Source organism: Temnothorax curvispinosus, unplaced genomic scaffold, assembly GCF_003070985.1.
Source record: "Temnothorax curvispinosus isolate PA1 unplaced genomic scaffold, ASM307098v1 QBEX01001068.1, whole genome shotgun sequence".
Taxonomy (NCBI): Eukaryota; Metazoa; Arthropoda; class Insecta; order Hymenoptera; family Formicidae; genus Temnothorax; species Temnothorax curvispinosus.
The window spans coordinates 1,137-9,479 of NW_020210848.1; the positions used below are offsets into that span (position 1 = coordinate 1,137).

At 41.2% G+C, this 8,343-nt stretch overlaps 1 long non-coding RNA gene across 1 annotated transcript; it reads left to right on the forward strand.

The window, feature by feature from the left end:
- Window positions 1–720: 720 nt before the first annotated feature.
- Window positions 721–1,158, forward strand: LOC112459768. The gene is made up of 3 exons (XR_003041362.1): window positions 721–798; window positions 882–1,041; window positions 1,149–1,158. It is a non-coding gene; the product is annotated as an uncharacterized LOC112459768 (long non-coding RNA).
- The last annotated feature ends 7,185 nt before the right edge of the window (window positions 1,159–8,343 follow it).

Consider the following 8,343-nt stretch of genomic DNA (forward strand, 5'->3'; position numbering starts at 1 on the left):
CGGGATTGCCGCATCTCTCGGCCACCGGCCCTCCACCTGATCCGCGTCAAGGAGACGCGAACCACAGCGTGTCAGACGGTGCTCAGGAAAGCTTTCCTGGCTCCTTCATCGCCAGCGGACCCACCGGATCAACCGACGGACAAGCCACCGCGCACCCCGGGCTCTAAAATTGACCTCAATAACAACTCGGTCCCCTCTGAGCCTCTTGCAACGAAGGCCATCCGCCAAATTAACTTTTAAAACCGTGCATTAGCACTCATATTTTTTGATTAGGCGCCTACAAGGCGCCGCCTAAGACAACGCAAACACAATGTACATAATTTAGACTAAGAATATATCGTTTCGTTAACAAATCTTGTCTCGCTGACTCACCGCCACCGTCCTGATCCCTATTGCGACCCTTCGAAACGAAACGTTGGCGTCGGAAGAAAAAGTAGAAGAAGAAGTAGAAGAAGAGGAAGAAGAGGAAAAGGAGAAGGAGGAGGAGGAGGAGGAGGAGGAGGAAGAAGAAGAAGAAGAAGAAGGTAATGTAAAGTAAATTTCCGATAAAATTTATTTTAAAAAATAGCAACATAAATATACGTAACTAAATATAATATATTTTGCAGTAACCGAAGAGATATGTAAAGGAGATAATACTGTAAACTCGTTTGTGTTACCACCATCTAATTTATCAGTCTACAAATTCGGATAAATGTGAACTCTCTCCAGTAAATGCAAACCGTTAACTTTCCTTTGCAAACTGTTGAAGAATTTGAACGAAATCTTGTCGAGTCCTTGGAAGTACAAAAATTCTACGTAAGAGATTATTTAATTGTCATACTTTTCTTTAAAATACAAATGCTCAAATTGTAATGATATATTTGCCTTTATTTTTGCAGATTAATGAGATAAAGATGATCGGCGGATCTGATGCAGGCAAATTCACCAGAGCCACATTGCGCCTCTTAATGTCGAATCAGCTAGCAATAAAGTATTTTTGGTCCGGTCAAAGAAACACATTAAAATTTCAAACTACTCGAATTTCTTAACTCATTGTCGGTGAGTTAATAAGCAACATTTTCTTCTTCAGTTTTTAGATTACCAAATATTAATGTTTAACTTTTACAATATCTATATACCTATACTTACAAAACATTATGTTGCAGAAACCATCTCGAAAATAAAGAAGTTCCTAAGAACGACATTGGGATATTTGTTAAGAAGTGGCTGCAGCACGCTAGTGACCGGATAAAAAAAAGGACCTAGATTATATTATAGATAGATTCAGGAAGCACATTTTTGGCGCTATTTTCAACTTTTATCTCGCTCGATTTGTACAAGCGATGATGTACGTATTATTTGTAACGGTATGAAAATGAGTTTAATTTTGATTTAAGATAAAAGAAAACTTAATTTTATTTTGTTTTATTACACATTAATTATTTTGCATCGGCCGCTCGACGGAACTCAATGAGTCCGCTTTCGTGTTATAAACGTTACAATGTAATCGCGTGTAAATGTGCTGGACGCGTATACCGCTCGGGACATAAATTATCTAATTAAACACGATCAATTTTCCAAAACTCGCCTTGTTGCCCCAGCGAAAAAGCTCATGCGTTGCTCACCGCTATTCGTATAATTATATTCTACTTTTATGTTTTCCTTCCAATCGCTAAAGACTCTCATCCGATGAAGCATTAACGGGACGCGCGGAAGTGCGACCGAATTCCGAAATACAACGATCGTCGCTGCTTCTGCGAAGTAACAATATGTTTGTAGAATTTCGAATCGTTACTCGATCACTCTTTCGGGACACTTTTATATTTTCGTAATATCATATTATACATTGATTATTTTGCATATATACTTTACGCATGTCTGTATGTACGATAAATATGTCGCTCATATTATACAAATCGTTTGTTATAACAATATGATACTTACAATATTTCAAATCTGTATACCAATTTAGTAATATAATCATTAATTGATATACCTGAATCATGGATACTTATATTTTATATTTCCTATATTTATATTCCTAATTTCAGTGTTTATAATCCTAATATACTGCCTGTAACATCGGATAAGAAAGAATCCTTCATAATCTATCCGAAAACAGTTTCTGCATCAGAAAGAACATAAAATGGATTAGTACATTTTATGTCCTTTCTAATGTAGAAACTGTTTTTGGATAGATTATGAAGGATTTTTTCTTATCCTTCAAATACAAAGGAATTATTTTTCTATTCTATGAGAAATCGCAATGCATTCGAAATAGTGCTTAAATAGAGTTCTATTAGAATACTGTCTAAACATAATTTCGAATACATTACGAATTCTTATGGAGTAGAAAAGTGATTTTTTTTGTATCTGAAGAAGAACTCAGAACTGGTGACGGAAAAAACTTCTTTTGAACTCTTAAGAATTCTTTTAGAACAGAAATGATATATGGGAAAAGAATACATTTTAAAAATCGGGTTTTTAAAAAGAATTCTTTTTCAATTCTCCGTGCTATCTGGAGCTGTTTCTGCCGTAAGTTGCCTCCGGGCCTTTTTGTTGCAGATTTAAGCAAGTCTTTTGTCTGCTTGTTACGCGCCTCATTCGCTTTCTTGGAGATTGCCACCTGATTCCGAGTATTTTCGTGACAAGCTTCATTTCTTGTCTTAACCTTGTTTTCGGAATCATCGTGGAATTCTCGGAGTTACCCGTAAAATACGTCGACTCCTGCTGCGCATGCGTTGTCGATCTGCTCTTCCTGCGCTTTACTTTCCTCTGGTCGGACGTGTGCATGCAGCTATCTGAGTGGTGCCTGCGATGATCTGCGTGAACGACCTTGCCTGATTGGTTATAGTTCGACACTAGTGATGACTTTCTGGTGATATTGCGTCGAGTGACACTGTTGCGAACTGTTGCGAACCTTGCGCTCTTGTAACTAGCTTATAGTTACATAGTTTATTCTGAGATACTCATGCAGCGCGAGCGAGTGTGCATCAAGTGTACCAAAACAATCGCTGGTCAATCCGTCTTCTGTAGTGTATGCGCTAGGGAGTTTCATCCGGGTTGTGTCAAATCGTACTTAATCACGAAAGCTGCTGGTGACTGTTGCAAATCTCAGCTGTCGAGTATGCTGATCACAAGGGATGAACGCCGTACGTTTTCTCCTACCGTTTTGGGTGACACCGCGTCTGTTGTTGTCGGTGCCGCGCACTCTGGCGCGCAGGCGCATCTTATTACGCGCGATACTGCGAGCGGTGCCGCGCATGATTCTACAAATGAGCTTTTGCGTGGGTTGTTTGAGCAGGTGAAGGCGACGGATGCTAAGCTTTCTGCTTTCATTGACTGTCAGCAACGTACCAATAAAGAGCTCAATGATAAACTTAATTGCTTAAATCGATTTACTGATACTGTAGCTGAAAATAGTCAGCGCATCGCGCAATTAGAGCTAGACAATGCCAATCTTGTTCGTGAAATCCGTGATCTTAAGTCTGCTCGGTCAACTCACGACGCTCATTTGAGTAATGAGCTTATTATATCCGGCTTGCCATCGACGACATCCGTTACTCCTGCAAAACTCACTGAAAATGTACTTGCGGCATTGAATGTACCTCACTTGGTTTGTCACGTTCTTGGCGTGAGAATGGTCAGCAGAGCACCATCTGCTACTCAGGGCCGTTCCAAGGCGTCTGCAGCGTCGAGCTCGATGATTGTCACTCTTGCTTCTAGTACTATGTGCGATACCATAATTTCGAAATAGCGTGAAAAAGGTGCTCTTAAACAGCGGGATATATGTGATGCTGGTTCCGATCGATATGTATATGTAAATGTACTGCTTCCTAAGTTCACGTATGACTTGCTACAGCGAGTCAAGCGTATTGCTGGGAAGAACTCTTATAAGTTTGTTTGGGTCAAAAATGGCCATATATGCGTAAGGTCTTCCGACGGACAGCCCATTATCCGCATTGACTCAGACGCTGATCTCGCTAAGCTCGTCTGACGTGTCTCGCTGGCTCGTCCGTTGCCTTCGATTGTCCGACACGACTCAGCATGTAATCCTTCTTCGCTCCGCATTGCGCAGTTTAACGCCAATTCCCTACGTGGGCATATCTACATTATTCGCTTACATTTTAGTACTAATTCTCATCACATAATTTCTGTATCTGAAACATGGCTTCATGTGGGTGTGTCGGACGATCTTATGGCTTTGGATGGCTACTTTCTGGTTTGTCGTGACCGGGTGGGGCGTGTGGGCGGTGGCGTTGCTTGTTACGTGCATAATTCGTTAAAAGTCAGGTTAATTGCAACCTCTATCGGGATTGAGTTCAATGCTCCGGAATATATCATGATTGAAATTCGTTTGCCGAGTGATGAAGCAGTATTGTTCGTGTCGGTATATAGGAGACCTAAGGGCACTCTTTTAAATGAATTTGTTGAATTACTCACTGGTGTCTCTCATTTATATAAAAATATTATTATTGGCAGTGATCTAAATTGCAATCTTTTGTTGCAAAACCGACTGTTATGAGGCGAATTACTTGCGCGAGCTAATGTCAGGCTTATCCTTGACCATCCTCAACTCTGATGCTACCTTTCATACTGCTACTTCTGACTCGTGGCTGGATGTTCTAGTTGTTGATGATAGTGATAAGGTTCTTGCATATGTTAAATCCTTGAGTCCATTCGTCGCCGGTCACGATCTACTTGAATTGTCGTACTCACTTGATCGTAAGCTTGACTTTGATCAATCTATTCTGCGACGTGGTTACAGGAGCATTGACGTCTCCGCGTTCCTTGAACATCTTGATGCCATTGCTGTTAACGTTCAGACTGTGGAGGGCTGCTTTTCTAATGTTGATGAGCTTTGTTCCTGGCTGTCTGGTACCTTACTTGAAGCACTTGATGTTTTTGCTCCTGCCCGTGTGTCCGTGATCAGGAAGCCTCCTGTTCGATGGCTTACGGACGAATTGAGATGCCGGCTCCGTACTCGCAATCAGTTGTACAAGCTGGCCAAACGTTCAGGCAGTCTACTGGGTTATGCTAGATACCGTCACTTTCGCAACCAGCTTAACAACGACATCAAACGTGCTAAAAGTGAGTTTCACTTGGCTTCTCTTACCAATATTACTGACTCCGCTAAAATGTGGAGAGAACTTGCTCGTTTGAGACTGGTTAAATCTACGTCGGTTTCTCCTCTTCGCTTTTTCACACCCGATCAACTTAACTCTTACTATGTCTCAGTGTCTAGTACGGTATTGCCTTGCACATATGCTAACTTTATTTCTGCCATTGCCTCAGTTTCTTGTACTTCTCAACGTCCTGAATTTGTTTTCTCTACTATACAGCCGGACTCGGTTTATAAGCTCATCTTTAATGGACCTCTTCACTCTTATGCGTCTGGCTATGATGGCATCCCGCTTTACGTTCTTCGCATTGATTGGCCTGTTATTTCTCAGTGGCTCATTCCTCTTTTCAATCGTTCACTTGAAGCTTCCGTATTTCTTTCATCATGGAAACGTCCGTTGATTCGCCTTCTCTCAAAGATTCGCACTCCACTGTCACCGTCTGATACGCGACCTATTGCTAACCTTCCTGAAATGTCAAAAATTCTTGAACGCATGGTGGCCCCACAAATCACCGACTATTTGAACGAACACAACCTGCTGAATCCCAGACAGTCTGCGTATTGTTCTGGTTTCAATACGCAATCTGCTCTATTACGTGTCTGTGACGACATTAGAATGGAAATTGATAAAAGACTCATTACAATCATGATTCTATTCGACTTTAGTAAAGCGTTTGATACGGTCCCACATCTTCGTTTGCTTATCAAACTGAAAGAAATCGGTTTTTCTGATGGGGTTCTCGCGTGGATTTTTTCTTACCTTACTGGCCGCTCTCAAGCTGTATTCGACGATGAGGGTAAATTTTCTGAGTGGCTTTTCACGTCGACTGGCGTCCCTCAGGGCTCTGTACTTGGCCCACTTCTATTTGCTCTTTACATCAGTGATATAGGTGGATCCCTGTCTTTTGTTTATCATATGATATTCGCGGATGATGTACAAATATATCTCCAATGTACTCGCGCTGACATTCTTCACGGTCTTGAGTTGATTTCAAGGGATGCGAATGTTATTTTTGATTATGCTACGTTAAATGGTCTTAAACTCAATCCTGCAAAATCAAAGGTACTTATATTTGGTAGTCAGGCTTATGTCAATGATATTGACCTCCATTGTCTACCTCCTATTATTGTAAACCATACGCCTTTACCCTTTGTTAACGAAGCTAAGAATTTGGGTATAATTTTTACGACTAACCTATCTTGGAAAAAACATATCTTGCATGTCTCTTAAAAAGTGCATTACTCTTTGTACAAGCTTAAGTTTAACAAATCTCCTTGTTCACAAGGTTAAGGATAAGACTGGTATTAGCTTTAATTATGCCGCACATTAACTACTGCTGCCTAGTCTATCATGGTTTGACTGGAGAATTGAACACCTTATTACAGAGACTTGTGAACTGTTGCATTCGCTTTATATTTGATCTTAAACGTGACAAACATATTACCCCGTTCAGGCGACAATTGGGGTGGCTTACAGTTGAAAACAGGAGGTTATACTTTCTTGGCTGTCAAATGTTTCGCATACTTTACATGCGCTCTCCTTCGTATCTGCGTGACAATTTCGCTTTGCTTGATCCGCTGTTGAGGAGATCTGACCGCCGTCTTGTTGCATCCCAAACCTTTCATATTCCTTCCCATAGAACTACCACTTATAGAAACTCCTTTCATCTTTCATCAATATACTTTTGGCATTCTCTTTCTAGTAATATTACCTCTGCTTCCTCAATTGTCTCCTTCAAAGGTCTTCTCAGGGCATATCTGTTGGCGCGTAAAGTTGCATGATATTGATTGCTGGCACGGGGCCTATGATGGTGTTTTTCCCTGTTATCAGCTTGTAAGTTGTGTAGCGTCTTATTCTTAATATTAGTTGGTTTTACTCTACTTACATTGTTCCTATTTTTAAGCTGCGTTAGTTCTAGTCTTTTTACAGTGTATACTGTTGTGATAAGCTGTTAAGTTGTGCTCTACTCTTAACTGATTTGTGTAAGAGAGTGCACGCACATTTGTTTTCTATTTTGTATTGTTAATCTTTGCCCTTTATTTTTTCTCGGGCATAATAAATTATATCTCTCTCTCTCTCCCTCTCTCTCTCTCTTTCTTTCTCTCTCCCTCTGCTTTTGTCCTTCAGCTCTCATGCCTTATTTTCTACCCCTTTTCCTCTAGCACGACCTCCCTCCTTTATCTTCATCTGCATCCCCTCCAATTTTTGTTCCAAATCTTCTATCCTACTCTTAAACTCCTCTCCTTACTCCATTTCTCCTCTCTCGCCCTTAACTCGTTCCTTATCCTCTCTACTTCTTCAACTATTGCCTCCCTTTGCCCCTTCACCACCTCTCTTAATTCCTCTCTTACTCCTCTTAACCCCTCCCTTAGCTCCTTTCCTAACTCTCTCAACAGCCCTTTCATATCCATATCTCCCCCCCCCCGGCAGCGTTCTCACTACCTTCCTGCTTTTCTTAAAAAAATCCTCGCTCCCTTTCCCAATCGCTCTCTCTTTCTTCTCCATTGTCTCCTTTTTCTTTTTAAAAAGCTCGTCTATATTCTCCGTACTTCCGCGTCTCTCCTTCCCTAATTTATCTTACTCTATGGCCGTACTGCTCCCCCGCGCTAGTCCCGAACTCCCTAGAACTCCCTAGCCCTTTACCCTAGCACTCTATACTCTTCCCCTTCTACGTCTGTCTTTCTAACCTCAACCTTCTTGTTTCTCCTCTGCCTCCACGAGCTCTCTCTCTCTGAACCCTCCGCACTTCCTCTCACACCTTCTCTCTCATTCTCCCTTCATTCGCCCTTCTCTCGCCACACTCTCTTCACTCTACCTCTCACACTCGCACTCCGCTTTTCGCTCGCAAAATCCGTCGTCTCACACTTAACCAACCGAAAACGGAAGTCCCATGTAAAAATTATTAATATTGTTGTTCCTGTCGAGTCGGTGTGCGATCTTCAATAATTTGAGACACAAATGTAGAGTGGAAATAATACACATTTATTGTGTCCGAAAATACAGTAATATGTGAACGATGCTTAAAAGGGAATTGTAAACTGAAAACTGTTAACTGAATGTATTAACGTTAGTATGTGCATCGATCGATCAAGTATTCGAGAAGAAGTAACGTGAAGAACATAAACCATGTATAGTATAGATAAAGAAAAAAGGTAGAAGGGAAGCGGTGCTCTCCATAGCGCCCTCCATTACAGCGCCCTCCCTCGAAGACTCAGAGGACTCATCTCAGTTCACAACA